Source organism: Rhipicephalus microplus, chromosome X (genome assembly GCF_043290135.1).
Source record: "Rhipicephalus microplus isolate Deutch F79 chromosome X, USDA_Rmic, whole genome shotgun sequence".
NCBI classification, from domain to species: Eukaryota; Metazoa; Arthropoda; class Arachnida; order Ixodida; family Ixodidae; genus Rhipicephalus; species Rhipicephalus microplus.
The window spans coordinates 237,490,780-237,506,228 of record NC_134710.1 but is presented as its reverse complement, the minus strand read 5'-3'; the positions used below and the strand labels follow the sequence as shown (position 1 = coordinate 237,506,228).

Here is a 15,449-nt window from a genome sequence, read left to right as displayed (position 1 = left end):
TTGCCCATTTGGCATTGAGAGATCAACACTGGTGTGATTGTAATGGCCCCAAATGCGCGCTTTTTCGCAGCGCCCGTGTAGGGCACTGAAGCACAACTTGTGAATACCAGTTTAATCAATTCATGCTTGTCTTTACCGCGTGCTTCTCCGTAGGGCATGTGCGTAACAGTGAAGCCAAACTTGTTTATGCGTTGCATTGTTTGTTTTATTTGCAGGCATAGAAATGAGCACTTTATGAGCGTTCCCAATTGAAATCAGCACGTATTTTCCTTTACGTTAATTCAACGTCAAATTTCTTTATTTGTGTGGACGTATTTGTCATGGACTTGCTACCAAAATCCCAAGCTTTCATATTATAGAAGAACACGCCATCATTTTGGGCCTTCCACAGATTGCCGTACTAGGGAATGAACATGTTGAATGTTTCTCATGCTGATACATACTGGGTGACAGAAAGGCCATGGGATGAATTTGTGAGTGACTATTCAGTCGAGCTGACATCCCAAAACCCCAGAGACGAATCATGCATTGTGGCACCACTTCAGGCTAATACATACTCAAATTAAGACAAACTCAAAGCTACATTCTGCAGTATACTGAGACGAGCGCTCCTGGAGCTTAGCGGTGCGAACACTGACACATATTATGTTTGCGTGTCGTTCATGTCCCTGTGAGGTGAACTCAATATAGGTCAACACACTACCACATCGGTCTTGGGAAATGTATCTCTCTGAGAAGGCCTTGAAGAGCTATAGTGGTTGACTTGGAGCTGGCCCAGTGAGCAGGTAGTCAGTGAAGCCCTAAGAGCCCCACCAACCTTAGCTCTAAATAACATTTAAGCTATATAAATGTTCACTCTATTCTTGCTACTTCCCAATGTATGCAAGCTTGTTCAGACAACTCACTTTGCTAACATCTGCGGCGTACCCTCCTGGTCCTTTTATTCCGAAGCCTGCAAGAGGCTCAGCAAGCTTTTACTTTTCAAGTTTTGTTTACTTTCAGCTTGAATCTGATTCTTCAGTATAATCTACTCGGTAAACCGCTTAAAGCAGACTGCTGTAATAAATTAAGAATATAGCATCTTAGTCAATTTAACAAAACTGCAACCAAGAAGCAAATGAAACAGCTATTGCAATATAGCCTTTTATTATTAAAGCGATGAGTTGGGCTTGTCGGAACATTATTCTGGTGCACTACAGAGCAGTTGAATGTACCGAAACATGTCTCACTGTCAGAACCATGCTTTTATAGAGTCTGAGTCGTTTATCCAGCCGCCGTCTTTTGCAAAGGTACGTGGAGTGTGGCACCCCAGTGATAGCGCACGCAATCGTATAGCAAAATGCAAAAATTCAAATGTACCAGAGGTGCGAAATATACAATGTTTCACTAATGCATAATAATAATAATAATAATAATAACAATAATAATAATAATAATAATAATAATAATAATAATAATAATAATAATAATAATAATAATAATAATAATAATAATAATAATAATAATAATAATAATAATAATATAATAATAATAATAATATAATAATAATAATAATAATAATAATATCATAGCAAAACGATGACTTGAAACTTACTAGACTGGTGAGTGAGGTTAAGAGATGGGCTAGTTTGTGACTGATTATTATAGCGTCTGGTGAAGTAGCGCACTTTTGACATAGACAGAGAGGACAAGATTGTCACGCCTTTCTTGTGTACTTTGTCTATGCGAAAAGTGTGCTATTTCACCATATGGTATTGGTATTAGACTGCTCAGCCTCATTAATGTGCAAAATATTCATGAAAATATTTTCAAATGAGATAAGGGGCACACTTCACTTCAAATGAACGCTTAAACAGTGTTTGAAACCTTGTAAGAATTAGCGCTACTTCATCATACAGTATTTGAACTACTAATTAAGTCACATAGTGTGTACCAAGGCAGCTAAAAAGAATTATACGTCCTTTTTGACACTGCTTTGCCCCTTCATCTTGTCAAACCACTAGCCATCACTGGCAACTGCAGGGCACTCGACGATTCAGGCTCCATTGAGTGTGCGGTCGGACGAGGGAGATCAAACACATACAGTGGTTAAGATCTGCCCCACCACACTATCATTAGTTCTTATTTTATTCTCTTGGATGGTTACACTTTCCAAAGGCAGGTGGACAAACAAAGAGTGTTTGAAGACAATTGGTGTGAACTCGTGCAATGTAGTTGTCTCTTGAGGAGTGATGCTACAGCTGCACAAGCATGGATCTTGCAGGTGATGCGTGGATAGCGAGAGCTCTACACTCGCCGCAGCTGAGCTGACACAGTTTTGAAGTGTTATAGGTCACCACTTGCTAGGTTTGTGGCTCATAACTCAGCTATGACAATCAGTGGTGTCAGAAAAAAGCGAATTTGGCGATAAGCACTCTCAAGCACCCCCGGTCAACATGGATGACATTGGAAAACGAACACATGACGCTTGCCCCCAATTCAAGGTTCAGTGACTACTGTTACAAGCAAATAAGTTATTCTAGGACCCCCAGCAGTCACCCAAAAGTTGTATTATAGACTGCTGCACCCAATCTACATAAGAATTTTCATTCCATTAGTTTAGATAACAAACTTCCTTTAGGAACTTCACCGTTTTCTTTCTAGCACAGATATTCTAAGATATCAGCTGATAGTCACGCGACAAATATGAAGCTGCACACCGTCGTAATCACCTTGCATACAGACTACCACAACTTGGAAATATTTGCCTTTGTAGATTCCCCCAAACTTTTCTTACTTTAGGTACAAGCAGTTTATTACCAGCATGACAAATAAAGTAATAAGTAATAGGGACTACATTTCATTCAGGTAGCCGAATTTCTTCAGCTGACTTGGCGAGGGAGCTTTAACGAACCTCTTAAGTGCTTGCAGCTTTTATGCCTCAGTAATTGTTTGTCTGATAATCATCAAGTTTAATAGAAATTGCTCTACTGCAATATATAAATAATGCCAGCATCATTAGTTGAGATACATTTTTGGCATCAGTGATCGCTTTAAAACACCCACCAAAATTATAGGACATTAGAACAAAAGCATGGTGGAGCACTATGTTTCAGTAAATGCTCCTTAATTCGAACTGAAAGTAAAAATTGTTTGAATTAGCGAGCAAGCACTAGAATGGACAGACATTACGTTGCATGGCACGGTGAGAATCCAGAGAGGGCACCTCTGGACTCATTCCTGCTAAGAAGGGGATAGTGCATATTTGTGGCAGGTCAATTCAGAAATTAAGTTCATGGGCTAACAGTGAACAGAAATTACTGATTAGTCAGGAATACACCACAAACAAGCAGAGACGCATTTACGTGAGCATTGGCACTTAGCACCAAAATATGCGAAGCTATTCGTCTTCCAAAACACAATTATGTACATAGGAGAGCTAATTCAATCAATATTTAAAGTCTTTCTTTTTTAGTTTATTTAAAACAATAGTGATATTTGTCCAAAAAATATGGCTAAAGGCAAACATGGCCGGACTAGGTCATTCCACCTACACCGCAGTAGCAGCAAACAAACTACATTTAAAACCATAAAATCATGCATGTAAATAAATTACTACACTTGTTTTACACAGATGCAAGAAATGAAAGATTTGGATGATCACTATAGGCCGATTTCTGCAAACGGGGACGAAAGTCAGGGGACTCCCAGTTCAAATTAACCGTTGTTGATAATGTCGTGTTTAAATTGTTTAAAGTTTTCTCCCATTTAAATACATAAAGTTGTGCCGAGACCAGGGCACCAGTTTTAATGAACGAAGTTTGAATGAATGAGCTTTTATTGTACAATGTGCCAGGCCGAATTTCAGTGACATAGCATGCGGGGAGAACTAGATGCGGCATCAGGCAGAGTATTCTGTCAAACTTTGTTTACAGGTGCCGGCAGGGACCTCTTTCACAATCTCCCTTTAAAAACTATTTGAAAGGTTGTGTGTTTCTTGTAATGTTTATAATAAAGTACCTCTGGCGTTAGCAGCCAGCACCATCTAGAAAGCAGCCTGAGAACACAGCAAGAGAGGTGAATGACGATAGCCTTCTTCGTGGACCCTGCAGATTCGTCTGTCATTGATGCCTGCTATACTCGTAGAACAGGTGAATTATAACATTGGGCCTGAGCAGCCACTAACTTCTTCGTACCGGTAATGAGTTCACAAGGTGTCACCAATTCAGGCAGTTGTGGCTACTTTGAAACCATATTTAAATGTGTTTGAGATTACATTCAGCACTAATCAACTGTAAGATATTCTTATGTGTAACACTACAAGCTCGACATGCAGTCTGAATATCTTTAACTAGAAAAACCAAAACAAATTTTCAAATTGTAATTTTTATTGGCATTTCAGGAACAGCATAGCCAGACGACTAAAGTATGTGCCAATTTCAGATGGAATTTGCGTGTTCAAGAATGATTGCGAAATGTAAAAGGAAGATATTGACATTCTCTTGCACCATCAGCTGTCCAACTTGTGTGAGCTGCAAAGGTGAACACACTGTCATGTAAACAGGGCCATGTGCATGCACTGATACAAGTTTGTTTGGCCGCGGTATAGAGAACAAAAACATTTTAGTTCGCATGCACCAATAAGAGAAATGAAGGCCAAGGATTAGCTCCACCTGTTTAAGCAGGTTTCTAGGAGCCTGCATGTAAGCATTCAGTTCATTTTACTTGATCATAATCGCTTATTCCTTTGCTGTATTTTTGTGTGCATTTATCTGCCAAAAAATCATAATCTAAAATGATTGTAATACTTTGGTTTTCTAGCACTATCAAAAAAGGAAGAATTAGGCGGGTAAATAGTGAGGGCAAGACTCTAGCTTTTCCACGGTTTCCTGCTCAAAAAACAAAAAAAAAAACGACCTAGTTGGTACCTTGCATGTGTACTTGTATTAGTTGCAACAACCTTTAAAAAAGCCATCCTTCTAGCTTTGGCTCTGAGAGTCTGCTGCGTGTTCCACAGAGGCCTCGCGATTTTTCGTTACAGCAAAGTGGAGTTCTTTCAGTGGAAAGTACTGAAAAACGGATATGTGCCAAGCAGCTCTCAGCATAGCATTGCATAGAATAAGGGTGGGAAATGAAAGCGAGAGTTAGGAGGGATGTTAAGAGGAGTAGAAAGCATAAAGCATAGCATAGTCTACCATAGTATTGGGGGCGAAAATTTACGGAGTCAGCCCTAATGGACGCGCCAAGTTTGTGTACTATAGGTAAAACAGCGTCCGCACACTCTTAATAAATTTTGCTATCAGTGCTTAGTAAAACATCACGTGGAAGTTCTGGTGGTAATTTCTGTCAATGCTTTCAAACAAAAGATGTTTTTACAGTCAAAATATCATTCTTGGACGAAAAAAAAAGCAGAAAGTTGATCACAGGCACTGTCTGTTTACAGAATTTGCTTATTTCATAAAATGCTGATAATCCCTGAAAAGTACGCTCTTACACTAGTTTGCATTAATTAAGGAATGACATAAATAAGCATCTATAACTGTATACACAAATAGTTGTTTTTATATAGGTATTCTCGAAGCTTTTTTGGAAATACATTTTTGAATACAGTGCAAAACCAACGATACTGGAAGGTAGAAGGGACACAGACGAGCACTGTAGGTGTCCCCCAGCACTCGTTTGTACCCTTTCTGTCTTCGGGTTCCTCGTTTTTGCACTGTATTTAGAAATACGTCCGTACCAACTAGCGAAACTTTCTATAATATTGCATTATACTTTTTGAAAATAATTTACCGGAAAAATTTAGAGAAATTGGCTTCTTCTTGTACCCGCTTTTGGCAAGATTCTCCTTTGAATGGTAATACATACGACTCCAGAGAAAGGAAATGAAGTTAGGATAGGGTAAGAAACTTGAATGTGTGAATGACTATCAACCTATAATTTTGAGGTCGATATAGAGGTAGGCAACATATGGGCCAGTTTATGCTAGAAAAGCATCAGTGGTCAGCCAGCAGGCTCTGGCAAGCGTCTCATTGAGCGCTTTCTGCTTAGCACCGAGCATCACAGCTCCAGGCAGATGTAGAAATCTTCCTCACGGAAACATTGACTGCAACCATGTGTTGTAGCCACAGGTCGACAAAAAACTTCGAGCCCAGTCACGGCTTGACCTGAGGCTGGGTGAGCCAACTTATGAGTCTGTTAGTGTAAAACGAGCTTTTTGATTATGGTGTCAATGCTCTCTACGGCCAAATCTCTTATAATCAGGGCTTTGTGATATGCCTTTTGGTCTTGCACGTTTACATACGAGTTAACAGTGATTTAAACACCAAATCACGAGATATATATTTATCGAGAGCTCCCAGTGAAACACTTTGGGGTGGGAGGTCATGGCACTTTTCCATAACTCATGTCTAAGGTGGCGCCTAAATGCTAGTACGTAATGTGTGTGAATATACTTCGAATCCTCAGCAGACCTAATGCTGAACTTCAGTTGATAGAACCATAGGCCGATGATAACAGGTGGAACTCACTCAGACTCGGCAATACTTTCCTCAAGAAGACTCACTCAGACTTATACTTGCCTAAATATTACTCAGCCAGTCTATCTGAGCAAGTTGACTCTTGAGTGAGTTTGTCAACTTACGGTAGCAGCCAGTGACAAGTTTCACAATCCAACCTTCCCTCAAACCCCTGCCACACAGCCTTCCTCCAAAAAAGAAATTCGCCCTCAGACACAAGATGGTGAGCGATCTCTTGTTTAGCAGCAGTCTTTCTGGAAACGGGGTTCATTGCTCTCTTTCACGACTATAAAAGAGTAGCCGCAAAACCAGTGGGCACCACCAGTTATGAACTTATGGATAAATTAGCAAATGTTTATTATTATGATGCCTAGGCTTATAAAAGTATCTCGTAGAAGGCGTAAAGAACCCTTTAAATTCTATTTCCTTGTGAACACTCTAGTCAGGTTGAATGTATTGACTATATTAAATGAAGATGCAGAGCACATCACATGCACAGTCTTGAGAAACGGGGCACTGCGCCGGTAACCAACGCCAGTAGCCAAAAAAAACCTGTATGAATGCAAAAAGCAACAGCTGCAATTGTTTTAGAGGGAACATATTTTATACGCTGAGGTATGTAATTTTGTCTTGCTTGGTTCTCTTTGTCACAGCAATTCCCATGCTTTTGGTAACATGCTTCGTCGTTCTTGCGGTGTTTTAGGCATCTATAATTTCTCCTCGTAATGATGTACCAACTAGACTAGCAACAAGTACTTCTAAGTTTTCCGATAATTGTGCTTTTGCTCGCTCGCATCGTTAAGGCCTATGGCAGTGGACACCAGAACACAAAGGGGCGACACAAGTGTCGAGTGTCGTCCTTTTGTGTGTGTGTTCGTTCTATAAACCTGGTGTGCGCTGCCATATGCCGTAATGACTTACCAACTAACCCCAGAGTTCGTCTTACGCATTGTTAACACATTTTCAAAATCATATACATGAATATGTGAATGGGACAAACATTTCGATGGTTCATTCTACATTTCAGTGCTGCATATTACGAGAATGTTTTTCTTGGAGAAGTAAAAAGCACGTTTGCAGCCGCACACTGACCAACTACTTCTTGGACTCCATGTTTACTTTGAAAAATAGGCGCGCCGAAAAAGCAGTGCTAAGAAAAAAAAGGGAAAGCGTTCTTGCAGAGTGAATAATAACGTAATTTTACGTATAACTTCACGCAACTGTTTGAGTCCAATAATAATTAAAGCGAAGCAAATATTTCAGCAAAGCAAATGAGAAAATTATCAGTAAACATGGTAATGTTTTTCGCATGGTAGCAGGCATTCACTTCATTTCTGCAGCTTCCACGATGCCGTCAAGAAAAGTTGTCCCTGAGTATAGATGTGTTACACAGTAGCTACAGATAGCACCCAGAGAGCATGATGCTGCACCTTCAGAACTTCTTGGAACTTTTTTAAAGCATTGTTGGGCTTAGAGACATAAAGGCACATTAACCCTTCGTGTAACTGTGGAACACATATGTCCCACTTTTTCGTCTGCGGAAACAATTTTCTACCACATCGCCTGTTGCAATTAGCGCATTGTTAAAACACTCATATCGTACCCAAGTCTTCGTAATCTTGAGGAAAATTCTTTTACCACGCTTTCAAAGAGTAGATGTAGTGTTACAGTAGCGTTGGATTTCGGTAAGTTTTTTATGATAGCTTCTGACTTTTCCTGTTTCTGCAGACATAAGAGCACGTTAACCTTTTGTGCAGCTGCTAAACACATACTTCCGGCTTATATGGCTGCAGAAAACCTGTTGATAAAAATGCTGGATGAGTTTCTCTTTTTCTAGCTTTTGAGAGAGGCGACGTTAGCTTCTGGTCATCATTGTTTTTGTAAAGTTGCGTGATAACTTGACTGATAAATGCACCAGAACGATTTCCTACGAAACTGTTTCACTCATTTCTCAGTGCGATCGCGGATAGTGATGCTTTGAAATATTTTCTTGATAACATATACCTCTTCAAAAGTAGGCATATGTTCAGGGACATCTGTACTCGACAATTTCAACACCGTAAGGAAGGACAGGCAAATGGACAAAAAAGTGTGGTTGTTGCATGCGATGAAGTAAGCTTTACAGCTTTATAAGTGATACTCTTTGCCACTTGCTTTGGGCCTTTTCATCCCAAAATCCCTGTTGACACAATCACGAGATAGTGCCTTCATGAGACAGTGTTTTCCCACATTTTAAAACACTTTCACGAGTCAGTTGGACATATGACCTAGTGGCCTGATTTTTATGAAGTTTTTCATAAAAATATCAACGTCCTTCTGAAAGGCAGAGGGTACTACTCTCGAGCAGAATACACGGCAACGGTAATTTCCTTCTAGTTTATATCATTATACGTACAACAGTCACTTTTTATATCTCTCTGTCAGAACTATAGGAGAACCTATGTAGGGTTACATTAACATGATGTAAGAATAGACTACTTGTTGGTGGTAATACATCATGAAAACGTGTGGCTCACAAAAAAAGACAATAAGAAAGACGACTGGACGATGCGCTGTCCCGCGCATCGTCCTGTTGTCTCTCTTAGTTAACGTCTTTGTCATGCGCCGCACGTTTTTCACATTGAAAGGGTTAAACGTTTTCTTTTCTTTCTTTGCGAGTGGAAAGTTGCTTTGTAACTGGTGTTTCATCACTTTTAAAAATGAATCTGTCCCCAATCGATTTATGTCTGTTGTCTTGAATTTCCATCTGTTCTTTTTTGTTTTTGCAGACTCTCTACGTAAAGTATAAAGAGAAAGCGATATGCTCAGCATTCACAATGCTTATCTTACGCAAGGCCTCCAAGGGGTGTGGCCAAAGGACGACCCGTGTAATCTGTGCACTCAATTGGCACTGTCTTCACAGCAAAGTTCACCTTTGCTAAATATCCAAGTTTGAGAAACTGAAGCAGCAGACAGCTCTAAGGCATGATCTGTGCATGTCACGTTTAGAGGAGCTGCAAATAACAAACGAAAAAACGAATAAAAAGTGTATCCCCTGTGCCTATGTACTTTTATTACAACCATTTAAAACTTGGCGAATCGGTGGCACTGCAGAAAGCTGATGAACACTTGCCAAACTGTGTAAATACAAAAACAAGCATATGATCTTACCATACGCATGACCACTGCTTCTTGTCTTTGCCCCAAGAAAGCACGTGGCGCAGCTAAGCGTACTTAGGAGCAGACGTCTGACGACGTATAGCCGCTGTTCAACATCAAAAAATTTTCTTGCTTAAAACAAGTCACTCTAATTAAACATTGCTCAATAAATTTTCTTTGTATGCCCTTCCAAGCAAGTGCAAGCATGAAATTTTAATTTGACTGCATCACCGAAGTGCCTAAACGTAAATCATTTATTTAATGTATGCTCTCAATGCCAAACATTGTACAGAGGAAAGTGATTAATACATTTATGTTACACAATGTTATGCAAGAGGGCTTGAAAAGATTAATGGTCTGTGTTGTTGGCGACTGAGCAAAGAAGGTGACTATATGTGAGGTGTAAACTCGCAAAGCCTTATGGGATGCACGCGGTCTACACTGGCTTCCGGTTCAATGGCTCTCCGTCCATCTGCTGCATCACTCCTTGGGTATCAGCCTGCTCCTTTTCTTCATGGCAAACCAACGTGCATGCTGTGAATTTCTAGGGCACGTTAGCATAGCCGCACCTACGACTGACCACGAAAGGAAAGCATGTGCTGTCATTCCGAAACGATATTTTCATTTCAAGTGGCAAACAACAGACAGTACGTGCTATCACGATTCTGCGTTTCTTCGGAATATTAAGTGGCGTGGTTGTCACGTCTTTGAACTATTTTACACTTTCATAATAATGCAGGTTGCCAACTAACGTGCTTGTTTTTTACGCGTTTTGATTTGTGGAGAGGATCAGCTTTTTTTTTGCATTCGTAGTTGCACCGCACTTCGTATCAATGTTAACTGTGTGAAAGGGGTATCCTGTATTACTGAAACTACCCGTTCAGCGGCAACGGCCTGGAAAACTGTTCAATCGTTCGTTAGGGATAACCTCGACTATAATGCAGCACTGAGCAAGCTTTAAAAGTAATTATGTCGGTGGTAACTTTTTTTAGGGATGTCGAGCTTGTTTGGCGTTTATATTGCATCGTGTTGGTGAACAAGCTCACCGAGATGACGCTCACCTCAGTGTCAGGCGCCACGCTTGTTATGCGTTGTTATTTGTTTTGCTCGATGTGCACCGAATAAAGTATGAATAAATTGACTACTAAGAAAAAAAATGCTTGGAAAAACACTCGAAATTGCCAGCAACATATTGCATAGCTATTTTATAAGTAGAATAGTAGTTTCTCGTCTACACAACGTTACTGACATCATTTTCTCCCACTGAGTGATTGCGTATACATCGCTGCAGTTTATGTCATTGACAAATCTTGTGTGCATGAATTCCGCAGCCTCATCACTGGCCTAATGTCGTGCGGTTGTTGGCTGCTGTGTCATGCATTTTTTCAATATCGGGGTCGGAGCTTGCTGCACGTTGCGCGGTGGCCGTGCGTTTTAGCATAAACGCCATATCCTTGTCGTAGATGCGTATATGGTTACTGTGGTTGTGCTGATGAAAAACTACACATTCAAGTGCCTTTCGTGCTTCCGTCTTGACGCCTCAGTTTCTTTTTCGTCATGCCAAAATGTAAACGGACGTAGTCAACCAGCCATGGATCTTTTCTCGGACTTTTGATCTTTGTGTGGGACAAACAAAACCATCAATGCAGGATTTGGGACTAATATCACTCACCTGACACTAGGCATCCAAAGGCTATACCACTCACCGTGGTTGTCCTTATTACCAAAAAAAAAAAAACCTACTTCCATAATTTATCTTTATTCTGAGAGAATCTCAACATCTTTTTCTCTTTGGTGCTTCCACTCGAGCAACCGACAGCTGCACAATCAACCATGATTGCTTGAGCGATTAGCTTGCAACAAAATCTAAAGAAAAGATGTCTATACAGCGCCAAAAAACGTGGCCAGCAAAATAAGATGCCATGGATGTCTTGAACCGGAAGCCGATACAGACGGCGCCTCCCATGAGCTTTTGCGGGTTTACGCCTCGCTTATTCAGATGCTCCCTTCGGCACGATTGAATTGAAGAAAAGGTTTCTGAGGCAACTTAACACTTTGACATTGATGTTGCCATCTATTCGCATTGAGATGTAGCAAGTGGTGTGACACCTCCACTGACACAATTTTCTACGTTTATGCTCCTAATTGTTTAAAACTATTAGTGATCGACCTCCATGCTTGTGTGACACAGTTACTAGCAAGTATCCGGGCATGTAACGCTATTGCATATCTTGTTGAATTAAAAAAGTTCTGGGTGCAGAATTGCTGTTTTGCTTTCAGTAAACTGCATATCGTAACAGCAAGGCGCACACCAGTGGGAGGAATAAAAAGCAACATTCCTTTCTAGCAACCAGCAGCAGATCAGAACAATCTGTGCAGTATTAAAGAAAGAAGGGTATTTTAAGAACTCGTTTTTCTTTGTTAGATACAATAATAATGAGCACAGGGAGTAATGGCAAGGAAAGTGTAGGAGATGTTATCTGTAGCAATTATCGGTCACAGCAGGTTGTCTTTTTGACAACTTCACACTTATATGATAATTGCAAAAAACAACATCCTCTTGAATGTTATTTGGCATTAGCGTCTGTTTTCTATAATACAAGCAGTATTGCATAGATGGCTTTTTAAATCAATCTAGGTTATACCCACTATGGCAACATTAAACCGATTCTGAAGACAGGAAAACATATTCTTGCAACGAAATCGAAAAAGGTCGAATACTGCACTAAAACGATTGCCCACAATTTTTCGTAAGAGAAACTGATTGGTTCCCATATGATGTCATTGTGAATAAAGGAACATGCCACCGTTTTTTTTCACCTGTTTAGTTGCGCATGCGCACGTGCTAATTTATGAACCTGCAAAATAAAAAAAACGCAACGTGCATGTTTTTTTTTTTGAAGCACCACGTTCATGTCTGCTCCAGATGCTACGTCTGCTCTCCGTAGAGTCTTGACAGTACAACTGTGCTAACAGTGGCGAAAACGGAAGCTCGCTTGTTTATGGATTAGTGTACTGGCTGAGGCCTGTGCAGTAATGACAGCAGTCGGTGGGAGGCCGCAGTGGCGAAAGCTTTATGGTTTCGTGCGGTGTAGAAAAGAAGTCAACAAGGCAATTCATGCATGCAACTTCATTTTAGGACAGCAAAGCAACGGAAGAAGACTTGTCAACACGTGCGCTGTCTTTCATGTGTTTAGTTTTTGCGCAATGTTAAAATGAACCGAAACCGACTACCCAAACTTTCGCTTTTGCTGCAGTTTATGCAACCACAGGCCTCTCTTCTATCTGTGCAAAAGAAAAAGCAAAGGCAATGGCTGATCCTGCGCACGAATGCATGTGATTTTGTTTTAAATATACAGTCAGAAAGTTGCGCTAGTTCGCAAAAACCAATCGAGATGCGAGGACATGCATCAATAAACAAAAAAGGTACGTCGTCTTGCTCTCTGAAGTGCGTGTTTGTGCAGCTCACGTTCTCCCACAAAAGACGCAGGCCTTGGTCGCTAATGCAACAAGAAAGCAGCCACGCGTCATTCATAAAATGCTAGGACCGCGGTATAGCCGCGAATTTGCCTTAACACGTTGACTGCGCAAGTTCGTGCATGATGCAGCGGCCTTTTGTTTACCTTCTGATGACCAATAGGCGAAGTGTCGCACATAAAATATTGAAGCTCGATGTTCCAGATGGTGCTAAATGTAATCGCCACGTATGTATCTACATAAATCTCACAATGTCACGTCGAATCATCGTAGAACAGCGCTGAAGCTTGGACGTAGAACACACGCCTTGCAGCCAAAAAGGTAAAGAGGAAGTCACCATGACACCTACTACAAGAAACAGGTGGCGCTTTGCGCAATCGAAAATCGAAACCAAAATCGTGATTTTATAAGCATCTTCGATAGATCTGTCATTCGCGGGTGCCAAGCAAAAATGCATGAAACCAACTTTTTCTGGATGGGAAAAATTTATTACTGCATACATACTCATGGGCTATTTGTCTGAGCTGAAGATGTGGAAGAAAAAGTTCTTAGCCTCAAAACTTTTCACCCCTGCTGAGGTGTCATCATAACATTTACATCTGTAGAAACTGACCATAGATAAAAAAAATATAAACAAAAATATTGTGTGAATATTTTATGCTATGCTGGTTGTTGGGCAGTGGGGATTCGGCATTTAGTTCAAAGGTTTTCTCTTGAACCTTTTTATTCTTTTCATTAATCAACTTGTGACTGCTAGAACAGGTAAAAGGCTTCATTCAAATAATATTCCTACTTGTGAACCATTACCTGTTCTGTATAGTTTCTTTACACATAATTGTCTAAGCCCCTTCTCATCTCGTTGTCAACTTATCACTTGACATGGTACTTCGAACTAGTTCCAGGTTGAAGCTACACTCTAAGGCAAAAGGGTGATAAAAGGGTGTCTGGTTCGTCTTTTTGGCGATTAGTGGGGATGCCACAACCATTAATCTTTTTAAGGACCAACGGCACCGGGTCTAACAGTTAGTCCCCACAGAGGAGTTCAAGGGACTAACATTTAGTCCTCACATTTACACCTTGTGAGTAACCGTTAGTCCCACAATTCACCTCAAGGGACTAACATTTAGTCGTCACATTTGCACCTTACAGAGCAACTGTTAATCCCCACATTTACACCTAACCGGGCAACCATTAGTCCTCACAGTTGCACTTTGCCGGACGAACGGTTGATCCACTCAAATACTCCAATCGGATGAACTTTTTGTCACCAGTTCAAACATGATTGATTGATATGTGGGGTTTAACGTCCCAAAACCACTATATGATTATGAGAGATGCTCGCGTTCAAACATTGTTTTTGTTTATTTTCCGCCAGGCCTAATACTTTTTTCGCCTGTTTTTTTGCGCAGTGAGCAACAAATTGCGCAGAAAAGAACACGCGAAAAAGTAGTTAGCCACTTATGTGTAACTTTCGCAGTCACGGCAACAACGAACGACAAAAGTGAGACATCAGAATCTTTTATTTTTTATATACACATGAAGTTTCTCCAATCCTTTAAGTGAATTCATGGTGAAGTGTCTAAGCCCAGTCTCGTTGTCAAATCTTGTTCACTCCTTTGAAAGCTCCTCTGACGGAAGCGATAGATGACGGGCATTTCAGATGCCAGCACACGCAGCCTTCTGCCTGTTGTGTTGCCATGGCTGCACGTACAATATTATAGTAAAAATGGTTAGACGCATGTGACAGAAGATGAAGATGCACGCCAATGACAAGTACTTGCACGTTAATATAAAAATAAGCGTTAAAATATGACCCAAAAATAACTTTACCTTCACATCTCGCACAGACCTTCTGAAGCTGCTCTGACGTAAGAGATGGACGACAGGCATCGCAGACGCCAGCGCACACAGTCTTCAGCACGCTGTGGGCCCTCGGCTGCACAATAGGTATGTAAAATAGTGAGTCACACGTGACAGAGGATGAATACAAATGCACATTAGAAATACGTGCAAGGTGAAATGAAAACATATGTGAGATATGACATGCTAATAATTTCAGCGTGATGTCACACATTGTCAAAGACTGTTATGACGATAGCAATTATATGGACACTCTCGGCTGGATTTTGCGTCTGGCGTCACCGTCACTCACAGTATACGTATACGTAACAAAATATATGAAAACCCAAGAAAAAAATAATCCGGAAAAAGACTCCGGCAAGGAATGTAACGTGGGGCCTCTGAATTGTGAGTGCAAGGAGTTAGCCACTGGGCCACGAAGAAGCACCTGCTTCAATGTTCAAACGGCAAGCTATTTATATCTACCTCTTACCGCTG

General features: G+C 40.7%; 1 protein-coding gene across 1 annotated transcript in view; it reads left to right on the top strand.

Moving 5' to 3' along the window:
* Positions 1–15,449, top strand: part of LOC142775194 (uncharacterized) — a 119,577-nt gene that overhangs the window by 50,196 nt on the left and 53,932 nt on the right. The gene's annotated exons all lie outside the window — the stretch shown is intronic.